Source organism: Corylus avellana, chromosome ca2, assembly GCF_901000735.1.
Source record: "Corylus avellana chromosome ca2, CavTom2PMs-1.0".
Lineage (NCBI taxonomy): Eukaryota > Viridiplantae > Streptophyta > Magnoliopsida > Fagales > Betulaceae > Corylus > Corylus avellana.
Window position 1 is genome coordinate 29,902,451 of NC_081542.1, and position 13,418 is coordinate 29,915,868.

The following is a 13,418-nucleotide window of genomic DNA, read 5'->3' on the forward strand; positions in this document are numbered from 1 at the left end:
TACATCTGACAAAGGGGTTTAAATTGACTTCATTTGAAAGTTTATGGTCCAAATGGAGAGGTTTCAAAGTTCGGGAGGATGGGGGGATATGTCAAATCAAGTGGTACTTCATGGGTCTAAAGTGAAGTTTGCCCTAAGGAATGTTTTGATGTTAATTTTTTTGAAAAAAAGAAGTGAATAATATTGAGGCGAGCGGAGGGAAGATTGTTAACAAACAACCTCTCAAACCATTTTCAAAATCTGATTGCTCCTTATCAGATCACGCAAGGAGAATATGGCTTAGTTTGGCAAGCTTTTCTTTTCCTTTGTTACTATTCATGCACAATTTTTCAAAAAAATCATCAAAATATTTTAACTTTTTTAACTTTTTATATCACATCATTCACTTTTTTATTACTATTCAATTAAAAAAATCACTATAAAACAAAACTGTTTTACTTTTCCATACCACTTTTTTATTTTTTATACCAAACATGCTTACTTTTTTTTTTTTCACTTCAATCTATATCAACTACGGTGCGTAAGAGAAAAGGCTTTGCCAATCAAAGCCTATATAGCCACCTTGATTGAACAACAGACATAAATTTTACATATATGTAATGAAATTTCAAAACACTGATCGTTGCCTAGAGAAAAATTTCCACAAGCTTCTTAAAGAAGCTTCAAAGACAAAAAGGAAATACGTAGATTTATAAAATTATGCATTATTATCAGGGTACATATATTATAAATCCCTGAGCCAACTCGTCAAAATTGTAAAATCCATAAGGTTTTTTTTTTTTTTTTTTTGTAGTTTTTTTACTCCCTAGGTTAATTGAAATGCCAAATAAATCCCTATCGTTAAATTTTCTCAAATTTGTGTAACGCCCATTAGTCCCAATCAAAACGCACTGTTTTGCCATGTCAGCATAATAATTTTTTATTACTTTAATTTTAAAATTAAATCTAAAAAAATAATTTGAGGAGGTGGCTAGAAAGCCACCCCTAACCCCCTCAGGGTGGCTGGAAGCCACCCCCAAACCGCAAGCAACCCCATAGGGGTTGCGGGTGGCTTACGACCACCCCCAGGGGGGGTAGTTGGGCTAGTGTTTGGACCGGTGATGGCTTGGATGGTAGAGATAGACGATGATGAAGAGGCCAAGGTGTAGAGATGATGTTCAATGAACGGCTTCAAAGAGAAAATCTAAAAAAAAAGGCATTTTATTAATCCCAAGTAATAACAGCAACATGTTAATATATATTTTGGGCTTTGGCCAACAGCCATGTCTAGTTGTGGTGTGATTGTGTCTTGAATTCTACCCTTTTAGAAAATTGATCCATCAAATCAATTAAACTATGATTAAAGTACTTTTGCTTATTCCTTATTCTTGCCCCAAAAGGAGACTAGATTTTTCAGATCATATCATGGTAAAGGCTGAACCATTGGAGTTGCTTTGTGTTTACTTGTGATTGCTTTTTTGTGTATGATATGTCATTGCCCTTGAAACCCTAGATCTGGGGCCTTGTTGCAATGCATTGGTAACTCTTTTAGTCTTATGTAGTCAAACCATGCATTGGCGCCTAGACCATTAATCAGGACAAGGTAGTTAGTGCAATGGTAGTATTTATTTAGGCTGTGTTTAGGGTTGTGTGTAGGGTAGCTACCAACCTTGGGAAATATTTGTATATGGTGATGAATTGGTTTTTCTTGCTGGTGACTCCAGGCGCAATTGCTTTGATCCAGCTGCAGGATATATGAAAAAGCAACTTAGTGCAGAAGAAAACTATATTGAGGTAGAGCTCAAAGGATACCTGTAATCACACAAAAAATTGATGGTCGATTCCCTATGGAAGCTTAACGTATTACAAGTCCCTTGGGACAGCGCCAACTTTGCTAAGAACGAGTAATATCTCGGGTAGACTATACAATTTGAACTATAACTTGATTCTCATAATTACAGTATATATATATATATATATATATATACATGATAAACTGTCACCTCACAACAACTGTGTTCATCATTCAAATGACATGTACATCGTGTGCATTTCTATTTTCTAACTCGTCGGACTTACCCTTGTATTATTTCCCCTCCATTTTGTATAATTATGTTGTTTAGCTAGCTTAGCTGAGGATGGATCCAGGAAGCCACCTAGTCATGGTGAATGATTTGCTCATGATCATTTTTGATGACTTGGACCCTATATGGCTCAAGTCGATGTGGGATGCTGACGGATCTATTCGGCTAGAAATGCTCGAGATCATCTTTATGCTTTATTTAGTTAAACAGTTTATTCATAACAGTAGGTAGTGATATGTATATATTTTGATAACCGGTCTCTAGTCGATACATTTGGAGATCTATCTATGTTGTGATCCTTTTAGTTTTACTCTCGTTATTATGATTGTGGTTTTAAATTATTGTTATCTCTATCTCTTAGTCATATTCTTCCACTGTAGTCTCCCTTCGGAGACAATGAGATCCTTGAGTCTTGTTCTTTGAGGAAAAAAGGCTAGAAAGTGAACCATGGAGTCAATTACCAGTTAATTGATTTCAATATGGTGTTACAATTACTATCAGGGCCTTTTGCTTTGAAAACTATGGGATGTAGGAGAGATAGCCTAGGTAATGATCATACTAGAAGATAAGCTAATTAGTTAGAAGATCAAGTCTTTAAGTTTGGTTGCTTGATTATATCTGAGTTGGTTCTAACTTTGTTGCCTTTACAAAGAATGCCTTCCCAACGTAATCCAGCCATTAGACCTAATCCGCTTGAGTTAGGAAATGCTGAGAAGAACATCCACCCTGACCCCATGGATATCCCAATCCATGAGGCGATTAACCTAGGAATGACTCATTTGATGGATATGTGTAATACCCTAACTTTTTAAATCGTTTTAAAAAGAGTTTTAATTCCTCACTCAACAAATTATTAGCCTTCTAAACAACCCCTAAACAAAAAACCCTAAGCCACCTCAGCACAATTAAGCCCTAAGCAACTTTTAGAAGCAAAAAGCCCAAAACACCCTCACTGGGCGACCGCTCGCCCTGGGGGCCACACAATCGCTCGCTTGACATCACGCCACCCTCGTGAGATCATACTTCTGAGCATTTTTTACATTTTGTGAACAGTACACAAGTGCTCGCATGAATAGTACACGAGTGCTCGTATCTTTTCAGAACTATTTTGGCTAGGCCTGAAAAGCATTTTTAACTCATAGTGAACAGTACACGAGTACTCGCCTAGAAAGCGGGATTTCCTTAAAACAACCCCAAGTTCTTTTCCCCTATAAATACCCCCACATCCTATTCGACCCAGCCCTCAATTTTGCCCATGAAGCCTTAAGAAAACCCTGCTACTTTGTTGATTGAGTGTGTGTGAGTTTTGTGAGTAACCTTGGAGAAGGGAGAAGCACACTTGGGAGACCTACTTCTTGAGGTAATCACTACACCCACTTTCTATCTTGCTGTTAAGCTTCTTGATTTACAATGGCATAGATATTAATACCTAGGAGTAATACGTTTTCTTAAAGTTATGATCACCCATTTCAATGTTTCAAGCCTTTAAACATTATAGCAAGCCTTTGCACTATTTCCTCGTTTAACAAGACTTATTTCGAAAAATGTTTTCAAAACCACCATTAAAGACACTTGTAATATGCTTTGTGCTTAGAACGAACCTATTTCTTATATGCAAAGAAGTGTTTTCAAAAGCTTTTAACGCCTCTTGAATTCTTGTGTTCTACTTGCAGAGCTTAGGAAGTAGGAACTAACTCATAGCTTTAGATAGGAGCCTAGAATGCATTTTTGGGGCTCCTGGCCAAACCCTAGGTGACTAGCCGAACACTCGCCCTAAGGAACGAGCACTCGACCAAAGAGCGGGTTACATGTCCCTTAGCCCCGTAAATGAGTACAGTGGTCCTAGCAGCCCTTTTTAGTTAGGTGGAGCATTGTAAAGTTCTCTAGTACTGCTTATAACGATGAGTCGTGTTTCGTTATAGCAGGGATTTGTGATGTCGGAGGACTTAAGCGAGCATACGAGGTAAGTAAACACTTACACGCACTTTACTTAAAAACGTGGGATATGTCAGCTGACTAACCACGCGTATAATATGAGCTTGTCTATTTTTTTTGTAATAACTTAGTAACTGCTTTAATAATTAGTTGATAAGATGCATCGTATAACATGGTACACCGGTATGTGCAATATAATGGCCATGGGCTTACTATATATATTTGATTCTATATTTAAATGTGTGTGTGTTAAAGGGGCTTTGGATCCAATGGTTGTTTTGTGATCGACGCAGCCTTAACGGGCGGTCACTACAGGACGTACATCATTCGTAGCGTGTACCACCCAAGGTCAAACTTGGTCGGGCTGCTAGTGTTATGGACAGTGGCGTACAATGATCGGGGGCACCGGCATTGTATTACAGGTCCCTTGGGACAGCGACAACCCTACTGAGAATGGGTAATATCTCGGGTAGACCATTCATGATTGTTACGACCTATAAAGTACTAGTTTTTCTGCATTAAAATACTTAGGCGATTGCCGCCAGAAATACACCACTCTCTTCTTAACTAAACAATACTTTTATGGTGTATTAACGGAGACAACACCTCTTTTAAATGTTTATCAAAATTGCACGTTTATTTCTGCTTGATAACAATGAGCTCATGTCATACCCAATTGTGAGGTTTACTTACTAAGTCGTTAGACATACGCGGTTATTATTCTTATAGGAAGCTTGTTTATAGAACCCAAGAGTGGTATGGCTGCCACTGCAGACTTTGCTTTAAGATCTTCATACTATTATCATGTTTGTCTTATGATATTAGTTGCTCCTTGTCTTTAATTTCGAGGATTGTACTTGTACCGTGATGACTTATAGATTACTCAGATTTATTTCACCTTCCTATGCATTAACTTTGATAATGCTTAGCGGGGCAGTTCCCCATATAGCCACTAGTTGGTTAAGCTGGAGTAATTGCCAGTAACCCTGTCAGGCTAGCCAAGGCTAGTTTTGGGGGCGTTACAATGCGATCGCTCAGTTGGTCTCAAACTTAACTCACAATCGAGAATCAAGGCAGCCAGCAGTGGAACCCAACAGCTCTATTAAGAATTTTTGCAGTCATACCTTCAATAGCTTTGATAGGATGGGTGATCATGTCAGCGCCGAGAACTACTTAATGACATGGAGGAGTTGTTGGATACCATTGGATGCACTGAAAAGCAGAAGGTGGCTTACACTATTTTCAAGTTCTGGGAGGCCAAGCATTGGCGCGTGGACCATTAATCAGAACAGGGTAGTTGGTGCAAGGTGGTATTTATTTAGGCTGTGTGCCTGTGCTCTCTCAAGGTTGTGTGTAGGGTGACTACCAACCTTGGGAAATATTTGTATATGGTGATGAATTGGTTTTTCTTGCTAGTGACTCCAGGCACAATTGCTTTCATCCAGCTGCAGGAGGATATGAAAAAGCAACTTAGTGCATAAGGAAACTATACTGAGGTAGAGCTCGAAGGATACCTGCAATCACACACAAAATTGATGGTCGATTCCCTGTGGAAGGTTAACGTAGCTCATATTGAGGCTACTCTATCCCAAGTTTGTCAAATGGTAGACAATGATGAAGAGGCCAAGGGTGTCGTAGGGGTGGCTTTTCGGCCTACTTTGCCACCCAACACCCACTACCATCCCTTTCTTTTTCTCAATGAAGCCTTTCATTGAACATCATCTCTGCACCCTTGACCTCTTCATCATCGTCCACCTTTACCATCCAAGCCATCATCGATCCAAACACCTGCCCAACTACCCCCCGAGGGTGGTCGCAAGCCACCCCCAGCCCTTATGGGGTGGCTTGCGGCCACCCATTCAATTTTTTGTTTTTTTTAGATTTAATTTTTAAATTAAATTAATAAAAAATTATTATGCTAACGTGGCAAAACGGTGCGTTTTGGAAAAATTTAATGATAGGGATTTATTTGGCATTTCAATTAACCTAGGGAGTAAATTTTTTTTTTTTTTTTTAAAAAAAAAGCTTAGGGATTTTACAATTTTGACGGGTTGACTCAGGAATTTATAATACATGTACCCTTATTATAATGAAAACTGAGAGCCACTTCATCAACGGACTAATCCAGCAACCGAGAGTTAATATGAATGTTGGTTTATTTCTCCTTGTTTCTTTAACCAAATTAGGATTATTGAAATTTTTTAAAACAATTATAGGATGGAGTTCTTGAAATCCTAACGTTTATTTTTAAAAACGGGCATTGAAATTTAACTACGAGGTCCTTTTTTATTTAGAAATCACAATCTAAATTACTGTTAAGGAAAATAATGAAATATATGAAGGCTTGAGAAAAAAAATATATTGTTATCATTATTGACTTTTTAGTAGTTTAGCAGGTGAGTATTATTTTCCCTTTCTTTCGACCAGTATAGCAGTTTAGGCTTTGTCTGTTTCGACGTAAAATGTTCTTTATCAAAAAATATTTTCATGAAAGCAATTTTCGGTGTTTGGCGAGTACCATTTTATATATATATATGTGTGTGTGTGTTGAAGTATGACTTGAATTGTCAAGTCACTTTTGAGTGGGCCCAACAATATTCCTTTTGTCTCTTGGATAATTTTGTGGTGCTTTAGTCCAACATGGTTTGGAATACCCAACGGGTTTGGAGTTCTTGTTTTAGTAGACTTATGTTTCACTCCCACAAGGTTTTGTTTTTCCTCCTATTGTTGGGAAACTTTTTGGCCGACTATAGCATCTATAAAAGGGACATAGCTTCAGCCTTTGTCGAGCAGCACAATAACGAACAAATCTATGCCATCTCACTTAGTTTTCTCACGTGTTTGTGTCGTAAGGCACTTAGGGAAAAAGAAAGTTTTTCTTGTATTAGTTCTCTTTTTTTGTATTTTTTTCTTTTGTGTGAGAGTAAGATTTGGGTGTATTGGGACTTTGGGTTTTGAGCGGTTTTCTCCCTACTACTCCTTTGTACTCCATCTTTTGTTAGTGAATTTCCTCCGGATCGTCTCCGCCAGTAGATGTTGGCTTGTTAAGCCAAACCACTAAAATCTTGATGTCGTGTATGATTGATCTATTTTATATTCTGCTCTTTGCTGCTTCTTTGGGATCCTATATTTTAATTCCATGCACAACAAGTGGTATCAGAGCCTAGGTGCAGGATGGCTTTTGCAAAATTTGAAGTAGAAAAGTTTGATGGTCTGAATAGTTTCAGTCTTTGGCGTATCAAGACGCGTTCTTTAATGCGACAACAAGGTTTGGGGAAGATTTTGCATGGCAAGGTGCCATCATCAAGGGAGGAGCGTTTTATGTCGCATGTACCATACTCTAGTGCGTCTGGGAGCATCATCTATGTTATGGTGCGCATTTGTCCAAATGTTTCATATGCAGTCAGTGTTGTTATTCCTGGTAACGTTTACTGGCTGGCAGTGAAATGGATACTCCGTTATCTATGGGGTGCTACAGATGTTGGTTTAGTTTTTGACAGAGACAATGGTATTGGTTCCAGTGTCATTGGGTATATTGATTCAGATTATGCTTGCGATCTGGTTGTGACACGAGGAGATATCACATTTGAGAAAATTGCCTTTGAGGAAAATCCAGTGGATATATTAACTAAGCCAGTTCCGGTTCCCAAGTTCAAGAGTTGTTTGAACTTGATTGTTGTGTGTAGCTTGTGATTGCCTGTGTGGGTGTTGGGGGAGACGTCATGAGCAGATTTACATTGGGGACTTGATGGAATTCAAGTTAAGGTGAAGAATGTTGAATTATGACTTGAATTGTCAAGTCACTTTTGAGTGGGCCTAACAATATTCCTTTTGTCTCTTAGATAATTTTGTGGTGCTTTAGTCCAACTTGGTTTTGGAATACCAAGCGGGTTTGAAGTTCTTGTTTTACTAGACTTATGTTCTACTCCCACAAGGTTTTGTTTTTCCTCCTATTGTTGGGAAACTTTTTGGCCGACTATAGCATCTATGAAAAGCACATAGCTTCAACCTTTGTAGAGCAGCACAATAATGAAGAAATTTGTGCCATCTCATTTAGTTTTCTCACGTGTTTGTGTTGTAAGGCACTTAGGGAAAAAGAGAGTTTGTATTAGTTTTCTCTCTTTCTGTATTTTTCTCTTTTGTGTGAGAGTGAGATTTTGGTGTATTGGGGCTTTGGATTTTGAGTGGTTTTCTCCCTACTACTCCTTTGTACTCCATCTTTTTATTGAATTTCCTCCGGATCGTCTCCGCCAGTGGATGTAGGCTTGTTAAGCCGAACCACTTAAATCTTGGTGTCGTGTGTGATTGATCTATTTTCTACTCTGTTCTTTTCTGCTTCTTTGGGATCCTGTATTTTAATTCATATATATATACTTTTTCATTTCATTCAATCATATTAAACTTTAAATTACGATAATGTCTCGACCGTGTCCCAGCGAAGTCCCGACTGTGGTTCGGTTGGGTCCCTCCAAGTCCCAACCAGGTCCTGACCAAGCCTCAGCGGTGTCTCAACCAGGTCCTTACGAGTCCAAATTGGTTCCAAGTGGGGTCCTGACCGGGACTCGGTGAAGGCCCGACGGTGGTCCGATTGGTCCTCACAAAGTCTCGATAGGGTCCCAACGAGTCTCAATAGGGTCTTGACGAGTCTCGAATAGGTCCCAACGGGGTCTCAACCGAATCCCGACGGGATCTCAACCGAATCCCGATGGGTCTTGACCGAGTCCCTGCGATGTTCCGATCAGGTCTCTACGATGTCCTAACTAAGTCCCACTTGTGGTTCGACCCGGTCCCAACAAGTCCTAATCAGGTCTTGGCCAAGTCTAGGCGGTAGCCCGATGAGTCCCGAATAGGTCCCGGTGGGGTCTATACTGGGTCCCAGTAGTATCCTAGTTGGGTCTTGGTGAACTTCAGACGATGGCTCGGCGGGGTCCTGGTCGGTTTCCGGTCAGGTCCCTGCGAGGTCTCCGACCAAGTCTAGTGGGATTCCGACTGTGGCCAAGTGAAGTCTTGGTGGAGTTTGGTCAATGTCCTGACTAGGTTTGTCAATTTGAGAATGATATGTTGAAACTCATAAAATGGTTTACTGTTTTCAAAAATGTGAAACTATTTTTCGAAAATTAAATAGCCTTTTTTTTTCAGTCAAATTGAAAAAAAAAAAAAAAAAATTGTTGGATATTATTTTTCATCACACAAAACACCCCAAAATAATAAAAACATTTATCAGAAATGATTTTACGTTGAAACAAATGGAGTCTAGCTTAAATTGAAGTTGTGTCCCTTTTACAGACTTCAAGTGAAGATGCCGTGATTTGTGATGGTTAATCTTTATTCCACCACAGGTTTAAATACATTTCCAGCATCGAAAATCTATGGCCTGTGTAAATAGCTCAAAACTTAACAGAACCATCGAAAATGTATTCATCAAAAACCTACTGGAGTAGGAAAAATCAGCTAATGGTCAAAATTCTAGCCTTCTAGGTGTCAATTTGCCACCCAACTTGGGTTCTAGACTTTTCTGATTCGAATTTTCCTAGTATGTTTGCTAATCCTTTTTCTTCTTCCTTTGTCCTTTCTAGCCAAAAATGTCAAAAAATGAACGTACTTTTCTCACAAAAAAAAGTCCTATTAACGGTTATAAAACACCCTCTCATCTCTTCAGTCTTCATTCTTGATGTTGGAATGGTCTCCTCGTGCAAATAAGGACAAGCTTTTAGCACCCCAAGGTTCATCATTTCCGTGTATTTAACAAGCTATCTCCAAAACATTTCAAGCAAGGAAAATGAAGCCTCTTGGCTCATCTCTGTTTCCATTTGCCTTCGCTCTTCTTTTCTCATTTTTTCTGGGCAACTTGGGCTCACACACACGAAAACTTTCTTCAGTGCCTCACACTTGGTTATGAAAACTCCAGCTCAATTTCTGAAGTCATTTACACTCCATCCAACTCCTCGTATTCATCTGTCTTACAATTCTCCATACAAAACCCCAGATTCTCAACACCCGCCTACCCAAAACCTCTTGTCATTCTTACACCATCGCATGTCTCCCACATCCAAGCAGCCATCAATTGTTCCCAAACACATGGCATGCAAATAAGAGTTCGAAGTGGTGGTCACGATTTTGAAGGTCTTTCTTATGTTTTAGATGTGCCCTTCGTCTTAATTGATCTCATTAATCTTCGATCAATCAGTGTTGATGCAGAGAATAGCAAGGCGTGGGTTCAAGTAGGTGCAACAATCGGTGAAGTTTATTATAGGATCGCCGAGAAAAGTAGAAATCTTGGCTTTCCGGCAGGAATTTCCACGACTCTGGGCGTTGGTGGACACTTTGTTAGGAAATTAATCCTATTTCCCAAGACCCGTGAGATGCGAAAAATAAGAAGAATGCGGAATAACAAAGATTAGGCAATCAAATCACACACGACACAAAGATTTAAGTGGTTCGGCTTAACAAGCCTACATCCACTGGCGGAGACGACCCGGAGAAAATTCACTATCAAAAGATGAGTACAAGAGAGTAACAGGGTGAGAAAACCACTCAAACCCAAAGCCCCAAATACACCCAATTCTCACTTTACCCAAAGGAGAATAATAACAAAAAGGGAAAAACACTCTCTTTCTTACTCTCACTTTTTCTCTCTTTTTTCTCCTCCCTTTGGTGCTTCACGTTTTTGGCACACACAAATTCACCTTGTGCTTTGTTCCTTATATAGAAGCTTAACTCTCCTTTTACATGTTGGTCTAGGACTTCTACTATAAGTCAAACAAGGAGTCCAATTACACATAGGAGAAAGACTCCAAATCAAACTTGGACAAAAGTCTCCTAAACCCAAAAGGAGTAGAGAACTAGTGGGGCCCACGTGTGATGGGTGGCAAGTCACACCTAACAATCTCCACCTTGACTTGAATCGCATCAAGTCTACCAAAACGTGTCTCCTCCGGATGTCTCCGCCTCAGCCCTCAAGGGCAATCACACTCCACAAGTGTCCCTCAAGTCCAAGCGTCTCTTGAACTTGAGCATAGAACCTGATTTAGACATAACACCATACCTCCCTATCTGTCCAGTCGACCATACAGCTTTATCCGATGACTCTTTCTTCCTGTAGACCCATCTGCACCCTTTAGCCTTCTTTCCCATGGGTAATTCTGCCGATTCCCAAGCTTTACCACTCCGTAGTGACTCCACCTCTTTCGGCATACCATCCTGAACAGATGATGGATCTCCACTACTAGCTGCTAGAGCAAAAGAAACCATATCCTCAAAGCCATACCTCTTTGTTGCTTTTCGATCACGTTTCTCTTTGCCTCTTGCTAAAGAATAAGACTCTTCCCGGTGCTGTAAGTTTCTTGAAGAATCTCTGTCATCACATTCATTCGTGAGTGAACACTGTTCATCAAGCTCCACCTCCACCAATTGTTTCTCTTTCTGCACTGTACTTTCAGAAAGATCATCTAAGTTAACAAACTCAGACTTCTTCGGTTCCTGCTCTATAACTTCAGGTTCTGCACTTGACCAATCCTTGTACATAGCACATTCATTAAAAGTCACATTTCGACTTCTAATGATCTTCCGATTTTGATCATCCCAAAATCGATAACCAAAGGCCTCATCTCCATATCCAATGAAGAAACACTTACTAGATTTACCATCTAGTTTACACATAGCATCAGACTCAACATGGACATACGAAGCACAACCAAAAACTTTCAGATGTGAAAGATTTACCTCTTTTCCACTCCAGACTTCTTCCGGAAGTCTATGGCTCAAGGGAACGGAAGACCCCCTATTTATCAAGTATGCAGCAGTGCTAATTGCATCAGCCCATAAAGTCTTTGGTAACCCAGTATGCAACATCATACTTCGAGCACGCTCATTGAGGGTCATGTTTATGCGCTCAGCCACGCCATTCCGCTGTGGTGTTCCCGGGATAGTTTTCTCCATTCTAATCCCATTCACTGCACAAAACTGTTTAAACCCCCTGTCTTCGTATTCTCCTCCATTGTCTGATCTCAAACGCTTGAGCTTCAAGCCTGTTTCAGTCTCAACCATGGCCTTCCATTTCTTAAAAGTCTCAAATACATCAGATTTACTTTTCAAAAAATAAACCCATACCTTCCTGCTTGAGTCATCAATAAATGTGATGTAATACCGCGAGCCTCCAAGAGATGCCATTGGTGCGGGACCCCACAAATCCGTGTGTACCAACTCCAGCTTTCCAAGCTTAGGTGCTTTGCCAACTTCTGCGAAACTCACCTTCTTCTGCTTCCCTAGGATGCAGCCTTCACACAAATCAGACTCAACTGACTTTAACCCCGGTAGTTTCCCTTTTGACATAAGTACCTTCATCTCTTTCTTGCTCATGTGCCCAAGCCTTAGGTGCCATAGTTTTGAGTCAGCCCCCGTATCTGCAACAGCAACTGTATCCTTGTTGTTCGTCGTCATATAGAGAGTACCCATCTTATGACCATTAGCCAAAATCATGGCTCCCTTGCTGACCTTCCACTTTCCACCGTGGAAATGAATTGAATGCCCTTCCTCATCAAGCTGTCCCACTGAGATCAGATTCTTCTTCAGTTCCGGAACATGCCTGACCTTCTGCAACTTCCATACCGAGTCATTGTGAACTCTAATGCGAACATCGCCTAAGCCCACAACATCCAGCGCCGTTCCGTCAGCCAAATACACCTTCCCGAAATCTCCACCAATATAGTTCTCGAGAATTTCACGGATCGCTGTCGTATGAAAAGATACTCTTGAGTCTAAGACCCAAGAATCAAGGGGACTATCAACTGAAAGAAGTAGGGCATCATATACTTCTTCTGTCACTACGTTTGCATAATCGTTCTCAGTCTCCTTCTGCAGTTCCCTGCAATTCTTCTTGTAGTGGCCAGTCTTGCCACAGTTCCAACACTCAGGTTGTTGTCTGAATCTAGATTTGCTTCACCCTTTTCTGGAATTTGATCTGCCTTGACCAGAGTTTCTGTCTTGTCCTCTGCCCCGAGTCTTGAGGTTTAAAGCAGCACCAGAACAAGAGGCTTCACCTGCATCTCTTCTGCGAACCTCTTCACTGAGAATCAAATCCCTGACGTCTTCATAGCTTAGTTTACTCTTTCCTACAGAGTTACTCACAGCCATCCTCACTGCTTCCCAGCTATTGGGCAAAGATGCCAAGACGATCAACGCGCGAACCTCGTCATCAAAATTAATTTCCACCGAGGACAATTGATTTGTGATGGTGTTGAACTCATTGAGATGATGTGCCACCGAAGCTCCTTCCGCCATCTTTAGGTTGAACAATTTCTTCATCAGATGCACCTTGTTGTTAGCCGATGGCTTCTCATACATGCTTGACAAAGCCTTCATTAGACTTGCTGCGGTCTTCTCCTTTACAACGTTGTGTGCAACTGATTTTGACAGTGATAA